The sequence below is a fragment of the Manis javanica genome, chromosome 5, assembly GCF_040802235.1.
Source record: "Manis javanica isolate MJ-LG chromosome 5, MJ_LKY, whole genome shotgun sequence".
In the NCBI taxonomy this organism is placed as follows: domain Eukaryota; kingdom Metazoa; phylum Chordata; class Mammalia; order Pholidota; family Manidae; genus Manis; species Manis javanica.
In genome coordinates this window covers 87,274,711-87,287,380 of record NC_133160.1, presented here as the reverse complement: position 1 = coordinate 87,287,380, position 12,670 = coordinate 87,274,711, and the positions used below count along the sequence as shown (strand labels likewise).

Below are 12,670 nucleotides of genomic sequence, written 5' to 3'. Positions count from 1 at the left end.
GCTGCACAAACAAATGCCCTGAAGGACTGATTTTTGCAGAGTAACCTAGGAAAAGAGGCTTAGCTCCAAATACAGTACACTGTTAAGCAGAGACGGGAACACCAATGGGAAGTCAATTCAAGTGAGAGGACTCGGGAATTGAGCATTCAGATCAGGGATTCCCAACCAAGGGTTCTAGAGCTCTCCAAATTTCCTGAAACCTGATTATCTGTTTTCAGTGTTCATTTATTTGAGATACGTTGATGCTGGAAAAGGCTGGGGTAGGGCTGATCTCTAGGGCCCCTCCTGCTTTAAGATGGTAAGAAATCATGTTTCTGTTGCATGATATAGGTAGGGATGGCTTTGGCACCATCCTTAGAGTTTATGTTAATATGTCAAGCTTTGAGTTTTTAAATATGTGTACTATGCATCAATTATAACTTTATATTCTATAATCATAACATTATATTCTATAATTTACTTAGCAGATTCTAAAGCCTCTATGTCATGTGGTGGATTCTGTGACAGCAAGATTAAAGCCTGCCCTTAAAGAAAGTGCTTTAGTTTTTTTTGTTTTAAAATTATGTCTTGTAAAGACAAAAACAAAAACAAAACAAAGAAAAAAACTAAGACTCTCATTATAATTATTGATAATCAGTGTTTTCTTATTCCCATGTTACTATTCTAATCATCAAGGATAATTTCTTGGGTGGCTAATGTGTTTTGCGGCATGGGGGAAGGGATATTTTCACCTGCCTCTTTTTGACATGTCCTTTTGGTCCTGATTAATCTCAGCTTTTCTCTTGGCTGGTGTAATGAAAGTTCTGTTGTCTCTTTACCAAAAAGGCATGGTCTTTCCTTGCAGAGGCTTTATATGAGTCCCCACGCATATTGTACTCAGTCAGGCCACTCTTATAACCTCTTGACACCCATCCAACTATATATACTTCTCTAGATTTTAGCTGTTGCCCTCTACACTCTTCCATCTTTGTAAATCTTTGCATTCTTGCAAAGAATTCCATTCTTATTAGTGTCCTTCCACTTCCAAAGGAGCATCTATTTGGATATCTAGTACAAAGGATTTGTTTTGTCTGTGTTTCTTTCCCCCTTTATTCCTTGGCATTATCCCTACTGCTTACTTATCCTGAGGCCCTCAATTTATTTGATCAATGACAGATTTTTATCCAATAGAAGATATGGACTGCATAGAACAAAGAGATTATTTTTAGAAAACAGTCTAAAATCTAGGAAGGAGAAAAGCCCCTTGTGGCTTATTAGGGAGAAGCTGGAGCAATATGTAGTAGATCAGACTAGAGTGAAAACATTGGTGAGGTCACTGAGAAAGGATCTAATGCTTTTAATCCTTTAAACTTAAGGTCTAGGGGAAGAGTACGATGAAAGAAATTTCAAATAAGTTCAGAGGAAAAGCAAAAGCAGAAAGGGTTTGTGATAGTCTTCTGGTTTGGGATTCTGGGAAGAAATGTCTTACTGGTGGTCATGTGCCAAAATCGAGTAGACAGAGTAGAATAAAAATTGTAGCATGATATATTAAAGAAGCATCTGAGACATCACACATATTACCCTCCTCAATTCCTCATAAGAATCATATGGAATTAGAGAAGATCCAGAATTGTCAAAAAGATCCTTGGCAGGATTCAGAAGTGCTAAGAGCTCAAGATGGGTGAAAGAGACAAGATGGGGTGTGGTTTCTAGACAAAGGAGGTACAGCAAGCTCCATGCCGGTGGAGGCCCTGTGAGGGACTAAGGGCATTAACGGCAAATTCCAACAAACACCTGTCAGCTGGGAGGAGGCCAGCTGCATGTCATGGTGGCCAGGAAGGATGTAACTGAGGGGATACAGCAGAAGGAAGTGGGGTGGAGATATCTGCCCCCAAGTCCTCAATAAAATCTGTTCATTATCCCATGCTCAGATGACAGACAGCTTGAAAGCAGTGAAGGGAAAAGGGTAGGAGAAGGGGAACCTTTAATTGTCTGAAATAACTTAAAGGAGATTATTTTTTAAACTGTATGTGACTAAGCTTAAATCTTGAATTTCTAAATATTGAATCACAATGGGGGATCTCATGGGCAAATTCAGTCCAGTTTTGCATCTCCATGTCATGGTGTAATGATTGTAGTGATTTGATTCCATGTACAGAAACTTTCACCCTCATTCATGTACCGGAAATTAAAGAGAAAATGTTCATGCAATTTCATAAAATTTTGCTAAAAATTTTGATAGCTAAAGAAAAGAAAAAATCTACTATGTCCTAAAAATTTAAAATAATTGTGCAACTTTTAACATCATATTTCCCATGTGGATATGACCCAAGTGGAGTACATTGACAATTTTCACATAAAAAATGTCAATGTGTTCTTTAAACAAGGATTATCTGACCAAAAAGACAGTGGTACAAAAGCTCTAAAATGTGATGTACTGCCTTTTTCCTTGAAGTGAATAGCATTAGAGAATTCTAGCATGTTCTTTCACCATTAAATTAATGCCACAAGCAGTACAAAGTCTGACCTGAACAAGAGACACATAACCTGTGCAAGAAATCCTTGCTCAGAAAGGGCAGAGCAGAACATGAGGGATTAGACAAATTGTCTATTTGCCATGGAATATTAACGTTTGTGAGCCCTGTAACATCTGCCTATGTTCTTTCCAGTCAGGAAAATTCTTGAAAATTGCACCTGTCCATCTTTGCCTTTGAACCTTTTTAGCCTTTTTGCAGTGGAGAACTCGAAATTTCCTTCACCATATGTCGCAGAGGTTGTATTTATTATAACACAAATATATACAGTGCAATAGAGTAGTAGCTTGCTGAATTAATGCATAATAATATAGAGCAGGAAAAAGGAGATGTGACTTTTGTCTCTGAATCTGTCTTTGCTTTGCTTTGTGGTCTTCAAAAAAAAATCACATCAACGTACCTAACCACCTATCAATGTGAACTTTAATCTAGCAGAACACACCCTAGAACTCCCTGTTTAGAACATCAGCCACCACTAGTCACATGCGGTGACTGACCACTTGAAATGTAGGACGTGAGACTGATAGACTGAAATATTAATTTTAATTAATTTAAATCTAAACTAAACACTGGAAGCAGTGTACAATGTTTTCCAAAAATGTGATTTTATTATTTTGGTTGGACTACATTTCACTTTAAGCATTGCATCATGAAGATACCACTGTTGTATTTTAGTGTCTCTTGGATTCATATATCGTTTCTCATATCACACATAACCAGATGGTTTTTAGTATTACACATAAATAGATTGCCCATCTAAGTTGGTATAAACTGTTTGATTCGGTTCAAATGGTTATTTATAGACACTGATGTAACATTATTAACATAGTAAAAAGTAGTATGTTTATTTTAATGTTATGTAGATGATACAAGTTATAGCAACAGTTATGTAAATGCAAACCATTATTTTAGATATGTGTTGCCATTAATAAGTTACTTCAAAATTCAGTGGATTAAAACAACAGCTAATTACTACCTCACAGTTTCTGTGGACCAGGCAATGTGGTGGTGTTTGCTGAGTGCTATGGGTTGCTCACCAGGCTACCAGTCAAGGTGTTGGTTAGAGCAGTAGTCCTCTCAGTTCCTGACTACAGGACTACCTCTTCTAAGCTCAAGCACATACATATCATCATGTTTCAAGTCCTCACTGACTGTTGACCTGAGACAAAAAATCCTTGCCACACAGGCCTTTTCATCTATTGCTTCTCTCTGAACAAGTACTCTGAAAGAAAGAGACAAAGGGAGAGAGAGAGAGACAGAGATGGAAAGAGACACACCATGTACACTAGTATCAGAAATCTCAAACAGTAAAAAATTATGACAAAAGGTATCAAAGACCTGTATTTTGCTGAGAGACATTAAGGAAGACTAAATAAGCAACATATCATGTTTATGTGTTAGAGGACTAAATATTTTTTAGATATCAGCTCTTCTAAATTGATCTATAGATTGAATGCCTATAGATCTACATATTCAATCTATTGATTGACTGCCAATCAAAATCTCAGTGGATTTTTCTATACATATTGACCAACTACTTCTAAAATACACATGGAAATGCAAAGGACAGAACAGTCAGGATGACAAACAAGGCAAAAACAAAAAAACAATATTGGGAGACTTTATTGTACAATTATAATAATCAAGATAGTCTGTTGTTGATATACAGATAGACAAATGGTTCAATGGAAGAGAATACTCAGTCTGGAAATATCCTACATGTATGTGGGCAAATATGAGAAGAAAAGGACAAGCTAAGAAGATATCAATATGGTGCTAACACACATCCCAGAAGGTAGCATTCCAGGCTGTAGGAGAAGCTGTGATCAACATCCAGTGAATGATCATTCTAAAGGGTGCTCTGGCTGGCTCAAGTAGCCAGCAAGTCCTGAGGGGTAACAGGAGGAAGAGCTGAGGGTCTTTCCTGAGCTACTGGCATGCTGACCAGGATGCACTGAAGAGGCCATCTGCTATAAACCTCTTGAGAGCCTCTGACTGTGGGAGTCCTATCTACTGGGAATAAGCAGTGACCAGGTATTTGAATGGCTGATTCCCTGCTTAAAAAGTGTCTAAAAAACCCCAGAAGCTTTATTGAGAGGTTGCACTTTACTGTGAAATGGACCTTACTGCCTGATAAGGTTAGCTGCCTGAATTTCCTCATTACGTCATACCTCAGGAGGGTGTGAGCTTAAAATGTCCTGCCCAAGAAAAGAATAAAGTTCTTATTTTTTTATTCAAGAAGAACAAGCTTTTCAGTTATTGAATGGCTTTTTGTTCTTTGGTGGTCCACGTAACACGTAGTTGCTACAGAGAGTGACCAAGACAGTAGGAGACTAACTGTTCCCATGCCTTATGTAAGATTTAGGAATAAGAATAATCAAAAGCTAAGTGCTCATTAGAGAAATAGGAACAAAAGGAAATGTTGCATATTTGTTGATGGTATTTTTGTGATCATTTGAAAGTTTTTCTTTAAAGTATCAGTAATGATATAATGGACTTTAGTAAATAATGATAAAAGTTTGTTCCTAGAATAATATTAGTTTTCCATACAATTCAAGCTAAAATGGTTAAAATTCTATTATACTATGTCCTCCATAGATTTATTCTCATATATTTATTTTTAAACTACATTATAGGATTGTGCATATCTTATAAATAAAAAAGATAAGAAGAAAGAACAACAGTGAAATTGATATTCTAGGTATTATATAAAATCTTGGATTTGGTACCCTGTTAACTGAATTCACCTGGTAATGAAATGTGAGCGTTCCTCCGAGAACAGGCTACAACCTCTATGGCTTATCCCTGACCTCCATTATTTGAAAAAATAAACTTAGCCCTGTGTCCTCAAGTTGAAAAAAAAGACGTTGATGCATGAATGTGTGGTGAAATTTAAAAAATATGCAATGACTCCTGGGAAATATACTCTCCCCATTAGAGGAAAGAAATAAGAGAAAGACAAAAATCCTTCTTTTTGCTCCTATGAGTTGTCAATGCACAGCAAGTCTTAGCAAGGTTCCCTATGACAATACCTTAGCTAGTTTCTATTTTTAAAGTCCTACTATGCCTTTAAAACAGTCTGACTGCTTCATCTATAAGAATATTCTTACTACCTCTTCTCTGCTTCCCAAATATCCATGGTAAGCAAACTTTTAGCTGTGCTTGCAGCAATTAGCATTTTCTCAATTTTAATTTTATAAAATTCAGTCACTACTTCCAAGTGAACAGTAAGTCTTCAAAGTCAAATCATTTTTCCAGCTAGGGCATGTTATTACATATAGACTGCACTGAGTAGCCCTAACTTTTAGCAGTGGAAATTTTTATGTTGCTAGGGGACTTTCTCTCTAAAGTCATGTTTTATTCTTATCTAAGGTGCCCAATTATAATTGTATGAATCCCTGTAACCTAGGCATAATAACCCTGCCCTGCTAGAATGAATACACTGGGAGACTTTTATATAATGATATTTTCTTAGAATAAACTAGCAACTCAGAAATCTGTAGGCAGGTACTGTTTGGTTTACATAGTTTCCTTGTTTTTTAAATTTGGCCAATATTTTAAAAACAACTTATTTGTTATTAAAATCTGTATTTCTAGCTCTTAATAATTGAAAATCTCACAATTGTAAGTCTGGATTCCTGTCTGGCAATCAATATATCTGGGGAACTGCTTCCCTCTTTATATAAATAAGATCCTCTAGTGTGTTATCATCTTTCATGAAGCAGCTTCATTCACTACGCTCCTTACCTGACTCCTATAAGCTGTGTATGGTTTTTGGAATTTCTAGACAGAATATGCAGGATGATGGAAAATTAGATAATAAATTGTGGGCTAATTCTCCTCCTAAATTCATAACCCACTGAGAAAGAGAAAGAATTCAGAAGCAGAAGGTTAAATACTAGCTTCAGCTTTAATAAAAACTGATTAAAACGTGTGGCTTTAAATGTCTGCTCAAATGTGTTTGCAAATGTGCCTATTACCATTAACTCCCTCTTCCAGTATAGACCATGGGGTGGCCAACTCAATGGTCTAAAGAACAAACTCACAAGATCCTTGCCTCATATTGGTCTTAGGCAGAGAAGGGAGAAGAGAATGATAATCTTCAGTATTTTCATTTTCTTTTTAGATTAGCTCTGTCAAACAAAGAACCTTGGATAATGAATGTCAGACTTGTACCAACCACCAATTAGCAATCCACTCCTTCCCCAAAGAGTGGAAATGGTATGAAGAGAGTCAGTGTGGATGGGACACTTCATATGGAGACATAAGTTAAGGAGAATGGTTTGTTTCCTAAAATTAGTATTTTCTAGTAAACAACAAATGGGATATGAATCTTCATAAAGGGACATTATAATGGCAGGTAGTGAGTGAAATAAACATGAAAGAGTAACAGCAGTTATGAGAAAAGGTAGTAGCAGAGACTTCCAGATGCCTATCAAGTATCCTTTTTCCACTTATCTAACAAATTAAATTTTTATTTTATCTGGGAGAATTGCCGTACAGGTAAAGGATCAACTTCCCTTTCAACTGGTTTGATCATGTGAGGAAATTTGGTCACTGAGGTATAATAAGATACATAAGATAGGACTTCCAAGAAGTCTTCCTGCAAGGATAGAAGAAGCAGGTCCCTTCTCACCCTTATCTCATTTCCTATTGCTTGGAACGCAAATGTAATGGTCGAAGCTTCAATAATCATCTTAGACCAAGATGACAAAGCAGTGAGCTAGAAAGAATCCCAGGTCCCCAGTGCCCATAGAACCATCATGCCAGTGCCATAATGGTCTATAGAATTATTTCACTTGAGGGAAAAACACACATCTACCTTATTTAAATGATTGTTACTTGAGATTCTGTTTAATGAAACTGAACTTAAACCAGACTGATAGATTTCAGTATGAAATGAATTATTCCAGTGGGAGAAATCATGAATTGACAGAATAAAGAAGTTGTACATCATATCTATATGTATAGTGCAAATCATAGTACTACTTGATGTGTCTGTTAAAAAACAGTGATCCAGTTGCATGTTTAATATCAGATAACAAAGTATATAGTAGAAAGCATACCTGTTATTAACTTCCTGCCTCCAGGATTACTGCGGTGCCCTGTCCTTTTTCCCTGTTCTTTCCTCAGCAAGGCATGAAGTAATCTTACTAACAAAAATTCTGATCACACCTCTCTCTTAAAATGTTTGATGACAAATCTCATGTCTGGCATAAGTTCAAAACCCTTTAGTGTGCCATTCAACCTCCTTTATGACCTGATCCTACATTACCTCTTTAACCTCCTTCTCTGCCCCTCTTTACCTCATCTTTCTGCCATATATGCCATTCCGTCTCTTTACTGTATTTGTACATGCTGATCCTTTGGACATACTTTCCACTTTTGCACCTGGATAGCAGAAAATGGCTATTCACTCCTCAATTCCATTTCCTATTCCTTCTAAATCTTTCTCAGCTTTCTCTTTTGCATGAGGATTGGATCATGTGACTAGTTTAGGACACAGAATTTTGGTCAAAATGATGGACACAACTTTCTGATCCAGGTGAAAACATTGTACCATCTTTCCAGTTTGCTTGTCTCCATTCACGTAGATGAAAAGAACAGATTCTAAAATGGTGAGGCCACATTATTGATTGAAAGTAAAGGAGAGGAAAGTTACCTGGAAAAACCATCACCACCTTGCATCATAATTACTGTGAAAAAAAATCACACCTTTATTGTATCAATCTGCTTTATTTGCTACCACAGCATAGCCTAACATACCCTGACTAATGAAATTGGCCTATTATTTTAAAAGCTTAAGTATCTAAATCAAGCATCTCTTCCTCATGGAAACTTTTCCTAGTATAAGTTCAACTTAGTTTATATCTCTCATCCAAATATTTCTGAAGCCTTCTGTATGTTTCCGCATCAACAACTGTGAAAGAAATGGGAAGGAAGGAGGTCTAGGCAGAAGGAGAAGTCAAGAAGTGATGCAGGCTCAACAGCAGCTTTTGCAGACTCCATGACCATTCAGAATTGTCTTGAGTTGGGCCAAAATGAGCAGGCCTTTAAATTCACACATCAGTCACTGGATGCAGGCTATCAAAGGAAAGAACTGGGGCTTAATCAAGATGATTTCCTAGAGATGACAGCTATAAACAGTCTGCTGAGAGCACTCCCAGAAACCGGACAAGATCTCCTTTGGAGAGAAATGAGGATTGCATGCCACAGTTTCCACTACAGTGCTCCTCTCTCAGTTCCACAAATGTGTCATTGTCCTCACACCATATGACCTTTGCACACATTCTAATTTTGTCCTTGATACCTCAGGTGAATAAAGGATTATGTGATAAAGAAGAGTATATATTGCCACACATATGTAAAAGGAAATCTTTAATTCAATTGTCAATAGTTCTAGTAAAAGAGTTAAATGAATTTCAGTATACAAATCAAATATATAACTAGCTTATTCTAAAGACTTATAAGGAAGTTAGACTGATTGTTCAAAAAAGCTGTAGTTAAGGAAAGGAACATAGGAAATAAACATTATATCTTAGGCTGTTTCTGTATCTCCACTCCTCCCCCCAACAATTTCTAACTCGGAATTTGTTTGAAATGAGCACTTACAAATGGACATTTCAAACTGAAAAAAAACCATAAGGCTAAAAGGTAAAAGTTAAATCATTAAAGGTATGCAAAGAATAGCAAAAATAAAAGGCCGAAGAGCAATAGTTTGCTAATCTTATTATTGGCCATCTAAACAACAAAGACAGACTGAATTCTATGTCAGAATGATACTGTATTCTTTAGGATGACTGCAAAAATGTAGTGTTGGAAGAGAGGGATCAAAATAAATAAACTTTGGAGCCAGAAAATGTTATCATTGGAAAGAATTCACGTTATATCTGTTGAAGGAGTCCTAAAGAGAGACTGATTGTTCTCCCTAAGGTTTGCAGGTTTTTCAGCAAAACAGCTTTTTATGTTTTAACTTATAGCTTTCCTACTGTGCATTGGATATAGATGTGATTTCAAGATCCATTCATAAATATTTGATAAGGACCAATATTTTCCAAGAAAGTTCTATAAACTAGAGATCTAGCAGTTTAAATAAATGCCACCCGAATAAAACATGAATTCTATTGGGCACAATAAGACAATGAATAAGGTAATAAGTAAAAAATAACAAGTGCTATGATGAAATACAAAGCAGAAAAAGGAAACTGGGAAAGCATGGGCTGTGCAATTTTAAATAGGTTTGTTTTGAAAAGCTTCTCTGTGAAAATGACATTTGAATTAAGACCTAATGAAGATGAGGAAGCAAATCATGTGGATTTGGGGTAAAGAAGAAATAGCAATTGCAAAGAACATCAGGTAGGAATATGCTGGGAGAGTGTAAAGAATAGAAAGGTGGCCACTACAGTTGAAATGCAGTGAGCACAGGGACATGAAGTGGAAATGACATCACAGAAGAAAAACAGGGTCAGATACTATGAGATCTTACACAGGGTTCAGGAAAATATAAGCAATTTGACTTTTATACTAAGTGAAATGGACTGAATAAAATACCCCCTAAAATTTAAGAGAAAATATTGAACCCATGAAAAAAGAAAAGATTATTTCAAAAGTAAAATTCTGTGATGAAAATAAAGAATTATAGAAAATCAAAAATTAGACTAAAATCATAAAGGTAGTCAAAAGTGCAGACAATCAATTTGAGGACATCTTCTGAGATATAGAAAAAAAGCTAAGAGATACAAAATTGGATAAAAAGGATTAATAAACAAACAAACAAAAATCACCCTAGGAATTCTAATATCTAATTAATAGTACATTCAAAGAAATGTGAGAGAAAACAATTAAAGAAAAGGTTCAAGAATTGAAGTACATGAATCTTTAAATTAAAATGGCTTACAGATTGCCCAGAGTAAGGAATAAAAAAGATCCATAAAAAAAATATGTAACAAAGGACAAAATGAGGACTAATATGGTCATATAAAAAAGACCACGCATCAGAATAACATTATACCTCTTACCAGTAAATACTGGAGCTAGAAAACAATGGAATATGTATTAGTCAAGATAGGCTAATTTCTGTAACAACTCTCAAATTCAAGGTATTTTACACAGGGATTTTTCGTTCTCTCTCATAGCTCACCCATATGTCTGTGATAAAGGACTGAGGGGCCCAGGTCTTCTCATAGAGTGCCTCTGCTGCCATCTAGGGACTTAGAATTTTCTCCGGGACCCTGTGCATCAGCTACAATCCAAGGGAAGACATATTGTTGCAGAGCTCATGAGGAAGTTGTAAGGGCTGGGACTGGAAAGGGCATACATCACTTAATCTCAGGCACATGGCACCCTCTAATAGCAAAGAGGGCCCAGAGGAAAATTAAAGCATATGTCTTTGACATATACCCCTTCCACAATTCTAAAGGAATATGGTTTCCAATCTAGAACCTTACCAGATTTCATTCAAATCTGAAGGTAGATTAAAGAGTTCTTCAGACATGCAAGATTTCAAACTTGCCATTCTTGTGTAATTTCAAGTCCAGCAAAATGAAAAAGTTAATCAAGAAATGGAAATCAGATGTTTAAGAGGAGAAAAATATTGAAGACTGTGTCTAGACTCACAGCGATGGAAGTTCTTCAGATGACAGGTAGGCGTTACAGCCAGTGTATACAGGAGAACAAAGAATTTGAGGGGTGTGTCTGAATCCGAAAATAAAATGGAAAGATTAGAATTTACTGATAGGCATTTGTTTTCTTATGGACAAAGAGTTTGGGAATATATTGTTGATGTTTTCATGAAAAACTAACCAAACGAATAAGAGGGTCAATATTAATTGTACAAAAAATAAAGTCATGCAAGAAATTGCAACTACAGTAAAATATATGACTTAGCTATGAATTAAATTATATATGCATAAAACTTAAACATTCAGCATTGTTTTAAGTGCACAGTATGATACAACCACAGCATGGTGGGTGGGGGGAAGAATAGAATATATGCATGTATGGCGTGGTGTTTAAGAGAATTAAATCATCACAACTAAAAATTAGTATCAATCAGTAAACACATATCATTTAAAATACAGAGGTAAATATCTGAAGAAACACCTATAAGAACTGAACTTTGTGTTAAAAAAAAAAAGAACTGAACTTTGTGACCTCCAAGAAGTAGCATGTAGGCTTGTTGAGTGGTAGGTAAGCTGCTGAATTTTTTTAAGAGACTTGTAAAACTATTGTCATAACAAGAGAAAGGCATTCACTATTGCCAAGTGTTTTCCATCCTTGCTTAACAGCTATACAATTTAGGATAAATGAAAAAGGTTAATATTGTAATTAAATTGGGAAAGCATATTTGGAAGGAAATTATTTGGTTTCAGCAAGTTTTATTTATAACTGCATGAGTTAAAGTCAATACATATCACATAAAATCAAGGAAAGAGAAGTACTGTATTTCACTTCGCAGATTACTAGATTTCATTACTAGAATTACTGAAGAGGGTGAGAACCCTAGGCAGTTTACACATACATATAACTAGAGAAATGGCAAATGGAAACATTCACAGGTGAATTAGGAGGGACCATGAGAAAAACAACAAAGGGCCAGGAATTAATGAAAGAGGTGTGGATAGGAAAGTCAGTGTAACTTAAAAAAGATAGCAAAGATAGTCAAAATGAAGTGTTCTTAGTAGATACACTAAAATATTTTAAAACTTTAAAGTGACTTAAGTAATATACTAAATAAATTAAATGAAAAATAAGAGATTTTCCTTGATTTTTTTCCATTATTTATTGATGAGAGAATAGCTGGGTAAAGAGTGTGATGTTCTTAAGATAGTAGCCATTACAGCATATTTTAAAAGAAGAGTTTAAAATTGTGTAATGAGGCTATTGGGAAAAGCCAAGTCTTGAGACACAGGGTCTGCACATAAGGGATTCTGTAAATTACTGTCTGGTTTGGCCACCTTTGGCAGAAGTGTACTGTCCTTGCAGAAGGCAGAGCATGTTTGTGAAAGGACAGGGCATTGCATAAGCCACAACACAGGATCTAATTTAAATACTTTTTCTTGAGGAAGACCATTGTATAAAGAGACCTGAATTTTTGGCTTCCCTACTGACTAATTAGGCTTCTTCCTCCTCTTGTGTATATAGAAAATGGTCTGGTT

The 12,670-nt window shown here is 35.8% G+C and overlaps 1 long non-coding RNA gene across 4 annotated transcripts in view; it reads left to right on the top strand.

Moving 5' to 3' along the window:
* The window catches only part of LOC140849583 (uncharacterized), a 186,460-nt gene that overhangs the window by 121,323 nt on the left and 52,467 nt on the right, over positions 1–12,670 (top strand). The window contains exon 1 of one of the 4 annotated variants that reach the window (XR_012131636.1): positions 11,046–11,155. The exons of the other annotated variants lie outside the window; for them this stretch is intronic. This is a non-coding gene — a long non-coding RNA (uncharacterized lncRNA). Of the gene's footprint in view, positions 1–11,045; positions 11,156–12,670 lie in introns of those variants that run through there. 4 annotated transcript variants of the gene reach the window in all.